Here is an 18,390-nt window from a genome sequence, read left to right as displayed (position 1 = left end):
CTAATAGCCATTACATCGGCCAGAAGAGTATCAGAACTTCAAGCTCTGTCCTTTAAACTTCCGTATTTGACCTTTCATAAGGACAGAGTTTCCCTGAGACGTAACCCGTCCTTCCTTCCAAAGGAGTCATCCACTGTTAATCTCCATCAATCTATTGAGTTACCAGTGTTCTTTCCAAACTTTTCCAATAAAGCAGAGTTCAGGTTCCATCAGTTGGATGTGCACAGACAACTGAGGTTCTATTTACGTAGGACTAAGCATGTTAGGAAGCCTGATCAGCTGTTTGTGTCCTTCTCCGAGAACAGAGCAGGTTGTCCTATTTCCAAGTGCACAATTTCTAAATGGATCAAAGATTGTATTTCCTTTATCTACTCATCAGCAGGCAGAAATTTACCTTTTCCCGTCAAAGCTCACTCTACCAGAGCAGTGTCTACATCAATAGCTTACCATGCCAGGCTTTCATTGGATGATGTTTGTGCTGCGGCCACCTGGGCCTCTCCTCACACCTTTATTACTCATTACAAGCTGGACGTGGCTTCAAGGGGCCGGGCTTCCTTTGGTTCCACTGTTCTCAGGAGTATCTTCCTATGAGCCTCCCAGGATAGAGGTGCTGGGGACACTGTCCCGTGAGTAAAGAATGTCGGCAAGATAGGACCACATAACATCAGTTAGTTATGTACTCACCATAACGATCGATGTATGTGGTCCGTCTCGCCTACATTCTTACGTACCCTCCCACCTGCCCCCTTCCTAAAGGATTTGGAGGAATATTGGCTCTGAGAACCCTTCAAGGTCAGTGTTTTTTTCCTTTCCTTTTGGCTGGAATTCCTTCCAGCGCTGGTTGTGTATGGGTTATGACTGGAATGGTTGCAAACAAGATCTGGGGCTAGGGCGAGGTGCATCTTGGGATACCGGGTTAGCCCAGCCAATTAGAGACTTCGTGCTAGAGAAATAAGTTGGCCGAGTCGGAGACGATTCTTGGCTCCGATCCCGTGAGTAAAGAATGTAGGGCGAGATGGACCACATATATCGATCGTTATGGTGAGTATATAACTAACTGTTTTCAATATGCCTTCAGCACCCCAGGTTATTAGTATGATTAAAAAGGATGTACTAGAAACCTGTTGGGTGGCCACGGTAGTGCAGCGGTTAGCGTTGCTGCCTCACAGCAAGATGTTCTCCTGTTTGATCCTCAGCAGGGGTGCCTTCTGCGTGGAGTCTGCATGTCCTCCCTGTGGTCATGTGGGTTTCCTCCCACATCCCAAAGACATGCTGTAGGTGGATTGGATACTCTAAAATTGGCCCTAGGTGTAAGTGCGTGCGTGTGTGTGCCTTCTGTGGAAGGTTGGGTGCTGGGCTGGCAACTTGACACCGTAAAACTCCACTGCCAATCATTAGCGGTAAGGTGATCCGCTGTGGTGACCCCTAACTGGGAAAAGCCAAAAGAAGAAGAAGATACTAGAAACCTGTTAATCAAATGTAAACTGGATGCCCCACTTACATTTGTTAGCATCTGCCACAAATCCATGTTACCCAACTGCATCTGATCTCCATACAAACCAGCTGTCATCTTAAAAACACTTGGGTCACTTATTGATGGATGACATATTAGGTTATGCCATAAGTCATCATCTCTTCCCAGTACCCCACAAACAGATCAGCATAAATAGATGTGCACAAAATGCCCATTGCTGCACTTCGTAGTTGCAAGTAGTATTCATTGAAACAAAAAAAGTCGAAAGAATTTCTTCGGGTAGATATACATAGAAAAACTGTTGAAGCCAGGCTGATAGATGTTGGTGTTATTCAGTCAGTGTTCCAGAGCTGCCCAATGCAGAAAACTGGTGTACAAAACTCTCAACATCTAATGCATAGATGAGCCTTGGCTCCTCCATCTGTGTTTCATTTGTCCGTTAAGGAATTTGGCAGAATCTTTGTCTTACTTTTACAAGTTGCAATAAAGGGGCACATCAGAAGCCAAAAAAATCATATAGGGTTTCAGTCAATGAACCCCATGCCTAAAACAGTAGAACTACCAGGCACTGTGTCTGCTTTTCTTGTGTATTTTGGGGAGTATGTAGAAATATTGTGGTCTGTCTATTTCCAAGGAAACCTTTTGAATGATCGAAGTGCAGTCCACTTGTCTGTGCTTATCCAAAGGAGACTGAGTGATGTTCACCATGTATATTACTGTTGTAGTAATAGCTCTTAGGTCTTATGCTGCAGAAGGCCCAACAGCCAGCTCAACTTCCACAGCCTAGCACCCTTCCACTTCCAGGCTAGGAGGCCACCTTTCCTACCTGAATAACAGGACATCAGTGATGTAAATGAAACATCCAGCAAAGCCATCTTGAGTTCTTTCTTGCTGCAGTTCTCTCAAAATTGATTACATTGCCAAGTTTTTTTAGCTAGTCTTGCCTTCCAGAGTTAGCAGATAAGTACTCCATTGTTGAAAAGTTGTCATTTTTTCCCTTTAATCTAAGTTACTTACTTGACAGCTTTTGCTTGTCAGGGCTGCAGATGTCAGATACTGAGAAAATGAATAATTGCATTGTGTGTTAGAAGCAGTTCCCCCACACAGCCTTAAAAAACAAGTGTTTTTTTTTTCCATAGGGTTTGAGCTGAAGTTGGAAATTGTCCCCATCATGCAAAGTTTAACCAAACGGTGGTTAGCTGGAAGGAAACCTCTCTCTGGGACTTCTTTAAGCAGAGAAAGGTGCATTTCTTGTCTAAGAACACTACGGTGTTGACCAAATCAGCTACAGACATCCCATTGAAAAAAAGGAAACACTTGGAGAAGTGCTGATAGGGAGGCTAATGACTTTGTTAGAGTGTGAAGACCTCCCCTCTCCCCTAAGGCTTTTGAGGCACCTGATCTGGTAAGACACATTTGTAGTTCCCTGATTATGACATTGACTTCAGCTGAGGCCTCTGGTGTTACCACTCTGGAGACTGCCTCATACTCTGATGAAAGCACGTCTTCCTAAGCAGAATACCTTCATTTCTAGTAAACAGCCAAACAATGCAGACTAAAAATAGTCGTCCCCCAGTTGGCCACAGCATTAGCTTGGTGGGCAACCATCCCAGGATCTCATGAAGCTGGTCGAGAATTTTGTAATGCCCTTGAAGACTCTACAGCCTTTTTCTGAGTACCCATAAGTGTCCAGAGTCCCTTCTCAAAAGATGAAAATGGAATTCCCCAAACTATTGATTCCTCTGATTTAGAGGCAGATGGACTGGCCTTTGTTGGCAAAAATGTCCTCCACCTCTATGCATTTGACACTGAGGGGACACTGTCATCTGTCTTGCAACAAGAGGATGTAATGGGATCCTATCTCGCCTACATTCATAACTGATGGGCTCGGAGCCGATCCATCGGCTCCGACTCGGCCAACTAATACACTAGCACGAAGTCTCTCATTGGCTGGGCTACTACCTATCCCAGGATGCACTACACCTGCTTCCCCAGATCTCATTTGCCGCTTTACAAGCTGGACGTGGTCTCGACTTGGCTGGAGTCAAGTGGTTCTTTTTTTACCTTTACTGGTCTTTGACCTTGGGTTTTTTCTATATTAATAAAACAGCTGTTTTAACAGCTATTCTTTGTCAATTTGTTATATCTTGTGTGAAGTGATTTCTGGTACTTTATTTTTTGCAGTCGGGCAAGGCCCGTTTAAGTTAGAGGGCCTTTGCCCTACCTTTGAGTGCTTTTTTAAGTGGTGTTATTGCTGTTAATTGTTAATTGTTTTTTCTTTCGGACTAAGCCCGTTTAAATTAGAGGGTTTTGGGCCACTTAACTTGTTTTGTTCTGCGTCTGTTCTCTGTGTCTTGTCTGAGGTAATATTCCTCTCAGTACTCGTGCCTTGTGTCTCGCGCTATTCAGTTGGGCTCTTCAGTTTCTACCATTAAGGTTCAGCTAGCGGCTATCTCTAATTTTCATGCTTCCTTTGAACCTTCATTGATGTCTCACAAACTTTGTAAGGCTTTCCTTAAAGGAGCATGGCTCCTTAGGCCTCCAATATCTCATCCTGTCCCCCCTTGGGATTTGAATATGGTTCTTGCTGCCCTAACTGCCCGTCCTTTCGAACCAGCTGCTACCTGCGATTTAAAATTTCTGTCCTGGAAAACGGCCTTTTTAGTGGCCATAACTTCCGCCAGGCGGGTTTCAGAACTTCAAGCTCTTTGTTCTGATCCTCCCTATTTGATTTTTCACAAGCATAGAGTTTCCTTGAAATTAAACCCCTCCTTTTTACCAAAGGTAGCCTCTTCCTTCTGTATTCAACAAACTATAGAGCTCCCAGTGTTTTTTCCAGAGTTCTCTAATAACGCAGAATATATCTTGCATCAATTGGACGTCCATAGACAACTGCGTTTTTACTTGAATAGAACCGCTCACACGTGGAAATCAAATCAATTGTTTGTTTCCTTTGCAATGAACAAATTGGGTCAACCAGTAGCAAAAACCTCCATAGCTAAATGGATTAAAGATTGTATCATTTTTATTTATTGACAGGCTAACAAAGACCTCCCCTTTCCAGTCAAGGCTCATTCTACCAGGGCAATAGCTACTTCTGTAGCTTTTCACTCCAAATTATCTATAGATGATATTTGTGCTGCGGCAACCTGGACTTCTCCGCACACTTTCATTTCTCATTACAAATTGGATGTGGTTTCTCGAGGCAGGGCTTCCTTTGGTTCCACAGTTCTCAGGAGTGTTTTCCAATGAGCCACCCGGGATTTAGGTGCTAGGGACGCTGTCCCATCAGTTATGAATGTAGGCGAGATAGGATCCCATTACATCTTTTAGTTATGTACTTACCATAACTTCAGATGTATGGGATCCATCTACATTCATAAGTCCACCCTCCTTCCCCCTTCCATTCGGATTTAGAGGAGCTGTAGTCCCATTTGGAAATCTTTTCTTGAAGAACTTTAGTTGGTTGTAGTGACTACTAGTTTTTCTGTGTTTGCATGGATGTATGAAAGCGAACAAACAAGATCTGGGGAAGCAGGTGTAGTGCATCCTGGGATAGGTAGTAGCCCAGCCAATGAGAGACTTCGTGCTAGTGTATTAGTTGGCCGAGTCGGAGCCGATGGATCGGCTCCGAGCCCATCAGTTATGAATGTAGGCGAGATGGATCCCATACATCCGAAGTTATGGTAAGTACATAACTAAAAGTTGTCTCATTTTGGGATATCCTTCATAAAATAAGGGATTACTATAAATGAAAGGCTAAGGAATTCTTTCTAGCCCAGGTAAGATACAGTAATCTTCTGGGTGTAGTTAAGCTTGCATCCTTAGCTATTTCTCCAGCCATTTAAGCCTTAGAGGACACCTTTGCAAATACATCCTCTGTGCCAGATTACAAAGCCCCTGCTCCCACAAAGCCAACTGTTTTATAGAGTTGGTTATTCCTTCAAATGCCTTTATAAAAAAAACTGTTATAGATCCAGCTGTGATGTCCATGAACCTGTGTACTGGTAAGAAATAACTATGGAGGGAAAGGTAATAGAGGAGGATGAGACCAAGCAAACATTTGGACTGGCAAGTTTGAGATTGCCTGCCATACCAGGGATTGATAAAGTATAGGCAAAGAGAAAGGGGATAGGGGTGAGCTAAATGAAAGACCATATTTGGTTTGAGTTTTTAGTTGAGTCTAGAACAGAAACTGCTATTAAAAAGGGATACTTATTAGGGCATATAAAATATTGCTTGATAACTGTAAGAATCAATCAGAAAATACTAGGTTTGGGAAGAGAGAGAATGAAAAGACAATATTGAAAGGAACAGTGGGAAGTCATATGTTTGGCTTTCAAGTATGAAACAAAGTCCAGAAGGTTTAGGATTTTTTCATAGAAGTGTTTACATAGGTATTTTACACCCCAAGCAGACTTCAGAGAATCTTTCCTTGGGTAGATAGCAGAAATTACCTCAAAAAACACCATTGAGGCTTTAAATATCAAACCAAATCCTTCTTACTACTAGACATAAATTACCCAAGCATTGATTGTCACACTTAACTCCACTAAAAACATTTTCTGGACTTCGGTAATGCCAGTGCACTGGAGCAAATTGTAAAACTACCTACTAGAGCCTGTAATATCTGGTGACCTGGTCCTTACCGATCTAGCCCTTGCCTGCACCCTGCCCTGCATCTCATCAACCCTGGTTAAGTCTGACCACAAATCAGTCATCTTGTCTGTTAGGCCTAGTGGTACCACCCCACCACCAAATGAGGCCATCTTTAGGGATTTCTTGTAGTCAAATATACTTCAGCTTATACAAGACCTATGCAAAATTTCCATCAATCTCTTGCAAATGTCCCCAACTGAGAGACCTGCCACATTCACCTCTGACTTTTACCTACACCTGAACAGTTGTGTAGAAAATCCAGTACTTATACACCCTAAATATAACTGTAAATTCAGGGGTAAACCTCTCTTGTAGAACTCTGTATTAATAAACTATATAAGAAAAGAAGGCAAATAATGAAAAATTGCAAGAAATCCCCATCTCTGTACCTCCAGACTTCACTGTAACATGCCAACAAGGAACTCAAAAACAAAGCAGAGTATGAACTTAAAGTTACTAAAGATTACAAAGGAAACTACAAATCTTAAGTTATGTCGGAAAATTAAGGAATGTCCAACAATGCACTGATCTCATCCATAATATCTCCCATTCTGGTCCCAGTGATAAAGCTTCTACATTAGCAAACATATTTAATACTAATGCAGTGGCACCTACGTCTCTAATGCAAACAGGTAACCTGTAAATAGTTTATCTCCCAGGCCCATGCTTACACTTATCAAGGGTATCAGAACTTGTCAGAAATTTGGGATGCATGTCTAGGATTAAAAAGGCCCTTGTGGCCGTTAGCCTAGTAAACACTTATGAACATTACCTCTCCTACCCACATTGTTGTCCTCATTTTTCCTGTTCCCCCTGAAATCACCTTGGTACAAGTGTTTGACTCCCTGTCAAAGGCTAAAAAAATAATAGTTCCATGGAACCAGACAGTATACCAGATTGCATTCTCATCAGTGCCATGTATACAGTATCTGAGCCTGTAGTTATATTATTCAAACCTCATCCTGTTTACAGGGTTTGTTCCTGATGCCTGGAGAACAGCCACTGTGATTCCCCTTCATAAGGGTTGCCCCTTTACAGATGTAGGTAATTATAACCCTGTCAGCTTCATCAGCCTATTAGTGGATCTTATTTATATAGACGTAAGGCAGCTTAACTGATCTACATCCCAATCATTTTGGTTTTGTGAAAGGCGTGTCCTGTCTCATGCTCCTAGTAAACTTTGAAAAGGTTACAGGAGATGTGGATAGTGGTTATGTACAGTCCTGATTGATTTGGGAGGACTATTAAGTGCTTGAAAAAGGTGGCAAAAACTTTTAAGTTTGTTTGCTTAAAGGTGTATATGGCTAGGCACCTTATGGTCCTGTGATCGATCACCTGGTATGTCCCTGTGTTCCTATGTAATTGTTGGAGGTGTACTGGAAAAGAGAAAGGAACATGGCAACATTTTTTTTTTTTGTGAACATCATGAGCTGGCAAATTTTAAAAATGCCCTACAGTCTTCTGTGTCAGAAATGTTAGGAAAATAAATGATTGTAACTGAGGAAATAATTATTTTGAGCTGCGTTACAGGATTTGAATTGTCTAGACATAGTAAAGCCTTGCTAAGTTTAATGCTTTTGGCTGCCAAAAAGCAATTACTTGAAAATGGAAGTCAAAATCTAAACCAATTATAGCTGAAGTATTACATATTGTTATGGAGATAAAAGAATTGGTGGTTGGCTCTTCAGAAAAGGGAAAGAACAAATTACATAGAAATTTATGGAATTTGTGGGAACAATACCTGCAGAATAATTTTCATGAGAATGAATGAAAATTAAAAGAAGGCAGGATTTCAGCAATGTATGTAATGTAGGAGTGACTGATAATTATTAATTAAGAAGACGTATATAATCTGGGAATCTAGTAAAAAAATGTTTGCAGTGGTTTGTTTTCTTTTCTCTAACTGTTATAGCCACCCAAGTCATTGTTAACATTGTATGAAGTTAATAAAAGTGTGCATGACAGAAAAGGCAGGCCTGAAACAGGTTTACTATCAAAACCAAGAATAACACTTCTTCATTTGTTTCAATACAACAAAATATAACATCGAAAATGAAAATGATTGACATGTACATGTCGAATTTCCTTTCTCCGATGTCCACATTTGACGTTATTCGAAATAGCAGAAGGTGGCATCAGACACCCAGGGTATTCAGTTTAATGTGCCTTGAGAATTCTACCTCTACAGCACACGTTTTTACTGTTTTGCAAGGGGGCAAGCCCCTCTGCACCCCCAACACCCCTGCAAATTTTATATATGTATATATATATATATATATATATATATATATATATATATATATATATATATATATATATATATATATATATATATATATATATATATATATATATATATATATATATATATATATATATATATATATATATATATATATATATATATATGTATGTATATATGTGTATATATATATATATATATATATATATATATATATATATATATGTATATATATGTATATACATATATACCAACTCCGAGATCGCACTACAGTGAGGAAAGGGGTAAATTCCCTGGTCCTCACTATACCATGATCTCCATTCACAATGTTGCGCTCATAATAACAAATCATGCTTTACTTTATTATGGGTTTATAGTTTTCCAGTTTGGCATTGTGCACCTTTGAAATTGTACTTTCCTTTAACTGACATTTGATCAACTGCATTTCAAGCTTTTGATTGTAAACCCATGAAATATATGTTCTAAGAGTGTACGTGGGCACAAAAGATCTGGGCAGGTGCTCTGGAAATCTGGAAGAGATTATATGGGGAAGTGCGGGGGAGGGTCTCCTGGGAATTCAGCATGTGGGATATAAGGAATGAAGGAGGTGTTGGCAGGAAAAAAAATGTGGGCAATAATACTAACAGCAATTAAAGTGAAGACTCTGATAGCCAGAAAGTGGAAAATGGGAGAGTGCCAGAATGGAGAGCTGGGCAGGAGATTTCTAGACATTGTAAAGAGAAGTATAATGTAGAAGAAAATGAGAGGGATTGGAGAAAGAGAAAGGAAAGAATGGAAGGAGGTGATAAGCAACTACCAGTCAAAAGAGGGATGGGGATGAAAGTAACTAGAATAATAAAACCACTTGTATAAAATAAACATTGGTCATGAGGATTGCAAAGTGTGCAATTGAGAATGCATATGAAAAATAAAGTGTTTGTGTGTCTGTTTAGGATTAAATTCCTCATTCAGGTATATAAAACAACATCATGCATCATAAGTAATAATAAAAAATAATTTAGGAACTATGACATTTAAAAGTGCTATAAAATTAAAAAAAATCATCAGTATCCCAGCCATATCCATATTGCCTAAATCCTATAGTTCCGATTTTTCCCTCTTTTTTTAATTAGCATACAGTTCTTGTCTCAGGCCTGGAACTCATGTTGTAACTGGTAGAGAAAGTGATTTGGTCAGTACAGGAAGAGTGGGATTGCACTTTGCCATCTCTTTGCGCCACATATGCTGAATATGTTTTACAAATTTAGTTCAACCACTTCTAAGCTGTTTCACTTAGCCATCTTGGCAAAGCTGCCTTGCACCTCATTCAGCATGTGTTGAGTTTTGAGGGAAGTTATCTTAGTGATGTAAACTAAATATGTTTTATGAGATTATCTCTCTCTGTTGTTAGTATTGTGTGTATAAATGATTAGTGTATATAAATTTATCTGCAGAGCAGACATCATCTCTTTAAATGCATGTATTAATTCTGTGGCTGGTCTCTCAGACAATGTTGTAGGCTGTACGCATCTCCATTGCTTACCTTTGACTTTTCTGATTTTCCAGCTCTTGTCCCATGGTTCACCCTGTCCATTTCTTTTCATTTATATCCAAATTAATGAGGCAACTCATTTTCATAGGATCATAGGAAGTTACTAGGCTATTGGCCCTGAAGCCCTTATAAGCCTAGCCAAGAGTTTAGCCCATGCACAGACAAATCAGCACCCAATGCCCCTGTCAAGCAGGGATACAGGTGGAATCACAGGGATATATTTTCTATTTCCCATCCAGTTATCTAGGTTGAACTTAAAAGGGTATAAAAAGGTACTCTGCTTGACCTGGAGAGGGAGTCTAGTCCATAGATGGGTGAGTGTCTGGGACACAAATCTGTCCCGCCAACAAGTCCTATTGATGTCATAGACCAGGTTGAGGCCGCGAGTGTGGGTTACTTGAGTGGAGTTTGACTTGCGGATATGCAGCAGTCCCATCAAGGTGGGGTCCAAGATTGCCTTTTATGCTAGACAGAGGTCACCACTGAGGAGTTTTGTATGAAACAGAGCAGAGGGATAGGGCTTTTAGCCTATCTGTGTATGGTAGATGTTTGAGGCCCAGGAGTCTTCTGCTGAGGAACCACTGTGGTCTCTCTAGCTGCTGCATGTGCTTTGGGAGGTGCATGCCGAATGGGGCATTGTACTCATTAATGGGTCTTATAAGGGAAGAATACAGGGATGTTATGACTTCCTTGTCCCTGGATGAGATACCCTTACTTATGAGGTGGGCTATGTAGAAAGCTTTCCGTACAATAGAAGCAACATGGTGGTCAAAAGCCAGTGTGCTATCAATCTGGGTGCCCAAATCCCTCACGACTGACTGTGTGCTTAGGACATTGTTATTAATGTGATAATTTGTGGGGACTTCACTCTCTCCAAAGGAGATGATGATGATGCATTTTTTTGTATTCAGCTTCTCTCTCACTCTTACTTGCAGTAATGTACTGAATGCACTCTAGTGCTTCAGTTACTATTCTGTATTAATTATTTATTCAGTGATATGGACTTTCCTTTAGCTGAAAAATCACTTATATTATGTAAATTTTACTGCCATTTCTGTTTGGAGAGAAAACTTGTAATCTAAGGTTGTTAATCTTCTTTTCATTCATCACTGATGAGTTCATTTCCAAGCCCTCGGAACCGAGTCAGTCTTTTTACCAAGCTCGCACCAGCCAAAAAACTCTCGAGCTAAGTTTCTACCCAGAATGCCCCTCTCTCTGTTACCTCAGATCTCGTTTGCCGCATAGCCATAAAGCCACGTTTCAGCTCAGCTCTCAGCTAAGTGGAACTTTATTTCATATTTGTGTGGAAAACTTTTGATATCTTCATTTTTTATTGACCGCATAGTATTTCTAGTCTGTTTTCTTCTGTCAGACCTCCTTCTCTTTTCTACCCTTTGTTACCATTGGTAAACTTTCAAATACCATTGTTGGTACGGCCTTTCCTCCCGTACCCTTGTGGTATTCCTTCAATACCATAGCTGGTATTTTTCTTGTCTAGCCTGTTAAGATTGGTTGTAGTAAGGTGTTTCTGTTTTCTCTCTTACATATCACTATACTGGTACAATTGTGACTTTTTTGAACAGTGTTTGACTTATTTGCACTGACTGGTTATACTGTTGGCCTGTGGTGTCTCTCTGTCAATATGTCGGATAAGAAAAGTACTTCAGGTTTTAAGCATTGTGCTTCATGTAATGGCAAGTTACCTAATAGTGATTCTCACAATGATTGTGTATACTGCTTGGGGCTGCCACACCTTTCTTGCAGCCTCCTTGTGACATTTGTCAGAGTTTCAGTCAACACACTCTTAATGAGCGCAAAAATAAACTAATACTGAAAGGGTTACTTAAGTCTCCCTTTTCAGAGGTCATTTCTGCAGTAGAGGTCTCAACCCCTCTTACTAAAGACAAAAAGAGGTCCCACTCGGTTCCCTCCTCACCATCGGGTAATCAGGGTAAGCCTGTCAAATCAAAGGTCCCAAAGTTGTCTTTGGTGCATAAATCTGCCTCTGGCTCAGTCTTCCTCAGCTCTGAGCATCTTGAAACCTTAGATACAGGTGCCAGTTTCGGCACCGGTTATAGACCTCACCACGCCTATTTCGACTTCTGCACCTGTGGCCCCTTCAGCTCAGGGCACACTTTCGATACCTTTGTCATTTACGATTTTGGAACAGACCATTTCAGCTCCGAGTGCCACTTTGGCACTGAGCATTTTATCATGGTCTCAAAACTTGAGACTTTGCTGCCGGCAGACCTTGCACCATGGACCCAATACTCTCCTTCCGTAGATCTTTTTCTGGGCCAGGTGTATAGCCCGTTCATTGAACATCCTGACTCCCCATTTGGAGTATGCACTAGATCCACCAGGAGCCTGTCTGAACACGATGTAGTGCATCTTGTGGACCAGCTGTTGGTAGCCAGGGGGATACCCACACTTTCTAAGACCCATCCGCCTGCAGGACTTGGGTTGGTTTCTCCATGGACTTCGTCTTACACTCCTCCTTCGACCATTTTGGTTCCTAAGCCTTCTGCTCCGGCATTCTTCTCAGAACCCATTATCTCGGCGCCTATAGTGCACCTCACTCTGGCTCCGAGTTTGTCTCTTTGGTCTTCATTTCCTGCAGAACCGGTCCTTCCTCAATCTGGGGATTGTGTGGTTGGGGGTGGGGTTCACTTCGGCCTGGGACACGGAGTCGTGTTTCTCCTTGGATCCATCCTTGGTGCCGATAGCCACGTCCGCACTGATCCTGCTTTGAGGCTTCATCTGTGGGGGTGGGTTTGTCGGAGCGGGGTGTGACGCCGGTCCCGTGTTTGTCTTTCTTGGTTCTGGGCTCCCATCTCTCTTCGGGCAGAACTGCTTTCCGCGTGATGGAGAGGGCTGTCACTTTTGGAAGCACTCCTTTGATGTTGGAATCCCAGTTTTCAACCCCTGAGCTACAGCTGCCACAGACCACCACCCCCCCCCCCCGGGACACCAGGCAGGGAACCACAGGATACCCCTGTTCAGGGTACCTGCTCTTCCGAGTCCTCCACAGAGACCCCCCACTGAGGACCCCCCTCGAAAGAAGACATGCAAGAGGATGCACATGGACTCACCCAAGGAGTCCTTAATGGAAGACACGGATTACGATGATGGTGAAGGTCCCCTTGGTCAACTCCTGATGATGTCTCCTTCAGAGACCTCCTGGAAATATTAAAACAGAGAGGTGATTGGAAGCCCTCCAACCCTTCGTCTGAGTAGTCCGTGTTCCTGCAGGATTTTTGTGCCCAGCCTTCTCCCTCTTGGGTGACCCCACCTGCCGACGAGCTTGTCCAGCTCGTCGTGCAGTACGCTTGGAAGAACCCTGATTCCATTGAGGCGATCCCTCGGAGACCTAACAAAATTCTTTCCCCTCCTGAGGAGAACCCGCATTGGTCCAAAGGGTTACCAGTCAACGCTGTGGTGATGGCGGCGGCCAAGAAAAAGGACTTGGCTGAGGAAAGTCCCACTGTCCACCCACCCAACAGGGAGTCCTGGGTAGTGGACTGACTTGGGAAGTGAGTTTTTGCATCAGGGACCTTTGCTATACGGTCCCTGAACTATTTGGCACATTTTACGAGGCTCCCATTGAAGCATCATCCCTTTTTGGCTCCAAAGTGAAGGACACTCTAGCCAGGTGCGAGCAAGATGGAAAGACCCTGTCTGCCTTAGGCCTACGGTTTTCCACTCCTCAATGTACCTTCTCCAGGAATCAGAGGAGTGGGAAAATGTGGCACAAAAAGTCTCAGGGTCCTTTCCTTGCTGCACATGGTGATGATACCCCCATGGGCAGAGGGGGTAACAAATTCAGAAGACGCCACTACAGAGGCAGATGGGGTCCCCGTAACCAAGGCTCCAGGGACTCATTCTCTGGACAACCTTACCAGCGCTGCTGAGGAGCAGCCAGATTGCTTACCTCTGGAAGCAGTCGGGGGTCATTTCTGTCTGCACCAAGCTGCCTGGCAATCTATTACCACTGATCGTTGGGTGCAGAGTATCATCACCAGAGGTTACACCATTCCTCTTTCTTTTCAACCAAATCTTCCCGACATTCCACCCAGTCAAACGGAAGCAGCAGCTTCAGAGATACTAAAGCTGTCTCAAAAAAAGAGTCATCCAACCAGTCCCACCAGACTAACGCAGATCCATATTTTACTCGAGATTCATTTTGGTGTCAAAATAAACAGGGGCCTGGAGACCCATTTTGGATCTAATCAGCTTAAACAAGTCTGTCACCCAAACCAAATTCTGGATGGTCATGGTTCAGTCCATTCTCCTTTTTGAGAGAAGGCGATTAGATGTGCTCACTAGATCAACAGGATGCATATTACCACATCAAGATGGATAAACGATCCAGGAGTCTGCTTCACTTCCGGCTAGGGGCCAGTCATTATCAATTTCGTGCCCTACCGTTCGGTCTCTCTACAGCTCCCAGAATGTTCATGAAATGCATGGCAGTGGTCACAGCTCACTTGAGACTACAAGGATTCCGGATGTTTCCATATTTGAATGACTAGCTCCTCACCACCCCCACTGAGCATCTTCTGATAACAGCACTACATTACTCTCTCTCTGGCAAAATTGTTGGGAATAATGATACATTGGGAGGAATCAAACCTTACTCCTACACAACAAATAGAATTCATTGGAGCAGTGTTCATTACCCAGTCCTGTCTAGTATCACTCCCAAATCACAGACTCCAGCGTTTGAGGCTCCAGCTCCGAGTGATACTCTGTCACACAAAAGTTTCAGTAAGGGAAGTTCAGGCCCTGGGTTCTATGGCAGCTTCAATTCCAATAGTGCCTCTAGCAAAGCTACAAATGCGGATCCTGCAATGGCTCCTTTGTCAATGGTTCCCCAACTATCACCCGCTCTTATTACCAGATTCAAATAACCAGCTCCTGCAAACAGGACCTCCTTTGGTGGATGAGACCAGACACAAAACTTTGGAGTCATCCATTTCAGTCTCCTCAGCCCAGAGCCATTGTGGCCAAGGATTCTTCCCTGATCGGGTGGGCGGGCCATTTCCAGGGGAAGACACTCCAAGGCACAAGGTCCACCTCAGAGGCCCATCTGCATATCAATGTTCTGGAACTGAGAGCAGTGCTGTTAGTGTTGCAGGCCTTTCATTCAGCTCTCCCTTCCAGGACAATAGCAATTCAGTCAGACAATATGTAAGTGGTCTGGTATATCAACAGACAATAAGGAACCAAGTTCTACCCCCTGTGTCGAGAAGCCATGAGAATTTGTCAGTGGGCGATTAGCTTCCAACCCCTTTTTGATAGCAATGCATATCCCGGGGAGCTCCAACGTAATTGTGGACAAACTGAGCTGTGCATCCTCCTGCCTCATGAGTGGTCCCTCAACCCCGAGGTGGCGACAGAAATCTTCAACCACTGGAGCCAGCCTTGCTGCAATCTTTTCGCCTGTCCTTCAAACAACAAGTGCAGCAGCTATTTTGCCCTTTTTCCCCGAAGGATGCTCTAATCCACGATTGGCCCACAGGAGCTCTTTATGCCTAGCCTTCCATTCTGCTGATTCCACAATTTCTAAAGAAAGCTCTTAGGGTGAGATGCAAGGTGATCCTCATAGCTCCGTTCTGGCCTCGGCAAGTTTGGTTCCCCTTCCTTCAGCCTCATCTGGTATACCTGCCATGGATTCTGGACCCTCTTCCAGATCTGATTACTCACCCCCCAAGAGTTGAGCCACCCAAATCTGTCCAGTCTCAAGCTGACAGCTTAGTTTCTCCACTTCCATTAGTTGCCAGGCAAGCTAACCTCTCCTCACCTGTTTGAGACATCATTCTGGCCTCTCATAAACCATCCACCAGAAAACTATATCAGGATAAATGTAAAAGGTTCTCCATCTGGTCTAAGGATAACATGCTAGACCCTTATTCGGCTACAGTAACTGCGGTACTTCAATACTTGGCTGAGTTTTTTGATAATGGAGCCCCTGCCTGTACTGCACGAGTACACCTAGCAGCAATTTCCAATTTCCACAGTGGTATGGATGGCACCCCTCATCTCTTTATGTCTATGCAAGGCCTTCCTCAATTGAACCTCTCATATCAGGCCTCCTGTCAGACAGCCTGTGGAACCATAGAACCTCACTTTAGTCCTTCAGTCTTTGACTCAAAAACCTTTTGAATCTGCTGCAAAGTGTGACCTAAAGTTTTTGTCTGTGAAATGTTTGTTCTTGGTAGCCATAACATCTGTCAGAAGGGTCTCCGAGCTGCATGCATTGTGTGTCAAGCGGCCCTATCTGGTCTTCCATAAAGACAGAGCATCATTCAAATGAATCCATCCTTCCTTCCCAAAGTTGTTTCCGAATTCTCCATTAACCAGACCGTTGACCTACCAGTGTACTTTCCAAATTTTTCCAATAGAGGAGAGTACTGCCTTCACTCCATGGATGTACATAGGCAACTGAGATTTTACCTAGACAGGACTAAACCTATCCTTAAGTCTGAACAGCTTTTCATCTCCTTTTCTGGGCCCAGAATGGGAGCTGCTGTTTCCAAGGTTACATTATCGAAATGGCTAAGGGATTCCATACGTTTCATCTATTCCCTCAATAACGAACCTATGCCAAAAGTTAAAGCTCACTCCACTAGATCTATGACAACATCTGTAGCTTTCCATTCCAGGGCTTCCATGGATGACATTTGTGTAGCAGCTACTTGGGCTAAGCCTCACACCTTTATCAGTCATTACAAATTGGACTTGGTCTCCAGATAGAGAGCTGCCTTCGGCTCAGTGGTACTCAGGAATGTTCTTCTATAAGGGTTGCCCATGGAGGTAGCGTGGGATTCTGTCCCATCAGTAATGAATGGAAGGAAGATTAACAACATCAGATAAAGAAGTTATGTCTTGCCATAACGTTCCATCTGTGTTGTTCATCTTCTTTCATTTATCACTTCCCAGCCTCCTTCCCCCTCCAAAGGCTCCTGGGGGGTGCTTTGGGTCCAAGTGGCATCCTAGGGTATTTGCACAGAAGTGGCCTCGGCTTTACTTCTCTTTCTCTAGCAAATTTGATCTGAGGTAACAGGGAGAAGGCCATTCTGAGTAGAAACTTAGCTCAAGAGTTTTTTGCCTGGCGCGAACTTGGTAAAAAGGCCGACTCAGTTCTGAGGGCTCAGAACCGAACCCATCACTGATGAATGAAAGAAGATGAACAACAGAGATGGAACGTTATGATAAGACATAACTTCTTTTTTTCAAGTTTGATGTGCACTGAACTTAAATATGATGTCCCCATCCTTCTCTTCACAGTACCATTACATCAGCAAGTGCCCTTTTAGATTACGTATTTCCAAGACAGCATAAGCATTGTCTTTTTCTTAACTTTTGACTTAGCCATGTGATAATCCACTGTCCATTTTGCTTCAAGCTAAAACTTGCAACAATGTAAATTAGCAAAACTTTTTTTTTTTTTTGAGAGAGAGAGATGGTGCTTAAATTCAGTAAGAACCCCTGTTTTAGATTTTTTTCTTCCTTTTTTTTTTCTTTTTAGAGTCATTCTTTCATCTGCTCATGTAGGTATGAGAACAAAAAGAAAGGAATTGTCTTGGGGAAATGAAAATGCCTTAGTCTGACATTTTCTTTAAAAAACAGAAATAAGGGTGAAAATGTAGTTTCTTTACCTTTTTTGTTAAGGAGCGACTCATGTCAGTCCTTTGGCAAGAGCAGGGCAGCAGAAGATTACATCTTCCCACTCTCAAAAGAAAAATGGGTGTAACAGTGGAGAATAGGACTTGAATAAGGAGGAATGGTCTAAGTTTGCTGTAAAATCGTCAAAGTCCATACCAGCACTGACACCAGTTGACACCCTAACTTCATTCTAGGTCATTAGAGTCAGTAGTAGGGATGTGGCCTTCCACTTGCAGAACATGTCCTATTAAGCAGCTATACTTCCACCAAAATCAGGTTCTTTTCATACATTAGCCATCTCAAACACAAGCCAGCCTTCAGCTCATATTGTTTAATTGTACACCTTTACACCAGCTTTTCAGTATCCACAGTGTTTTGTAAAGTAAAGTAAAACTTTATTGTCATTCAACAGCTTGTATATTATAAAGATGAACATTCTGGCTGTTGAACACCTAAACGTAGACAACTAAACAGCAAAAGCTGAAAACCGCAAATGGCCACTTCCGTGAATTTTTTCACAGAGAAAAAATTTGCTTGGCCGATAATGGGAATTTGCCCTTTTCCCCAATGTAGAGCAATCTCGGAGTTGGTATATTTAGTAAGGGGGGGGGAGCCCCCACTTGATTAGGGTTGAAAGTTTGTTTTACTGTCCGCCGGCCCATAGAATTTTTTCCCTGTGAAAAAATTTGCAGAAGTGGCCATTCGTGGATGTCCTTCAAGGATGCATCTGCAGTCATAACAAATGGGTTGTCCTGTCATCAGGCAGCCCTTCGGTCGGCCGGATTCCAAAGTCTG

General features: G+C 42.7%; 1 protein-coding gene across 2 annotated transcripts in view; it reads left to right on the top strand.

Annotated features, from left to right (window-relative positions):
• Nucleotides 1-18,390, top strand: part of LOC122799442 (trichoplein keratin filament binding) — a 1,060,398-nt gene that overhangs the window by 471,224 nt on the left and 570,784 nt on the right. The window lies entirely within an intron of this gene.

The sequence above is a fragment of the Protopterus annectens genome, chromosome 4.part0, assembly GCF_019279795.1.
Source record: "Protopterus annectens isolate FY-2018-M chromosome 4.part0, PAN1.0, whole genome shotgun sequence".
In the NCBI taxonomy this organism is placed as follows: domain Eukaryota; kingdom Metazoa; phylum Chordata; order Ceratodontiformes; family Protopteridae; genus Protopterus; species Protopterus annectens.
The sequence above is the reverse complement of the archived record's forward strand: the minus strand, read 5'-3'. Positions and strand labels throughout refer to the sequence as shown.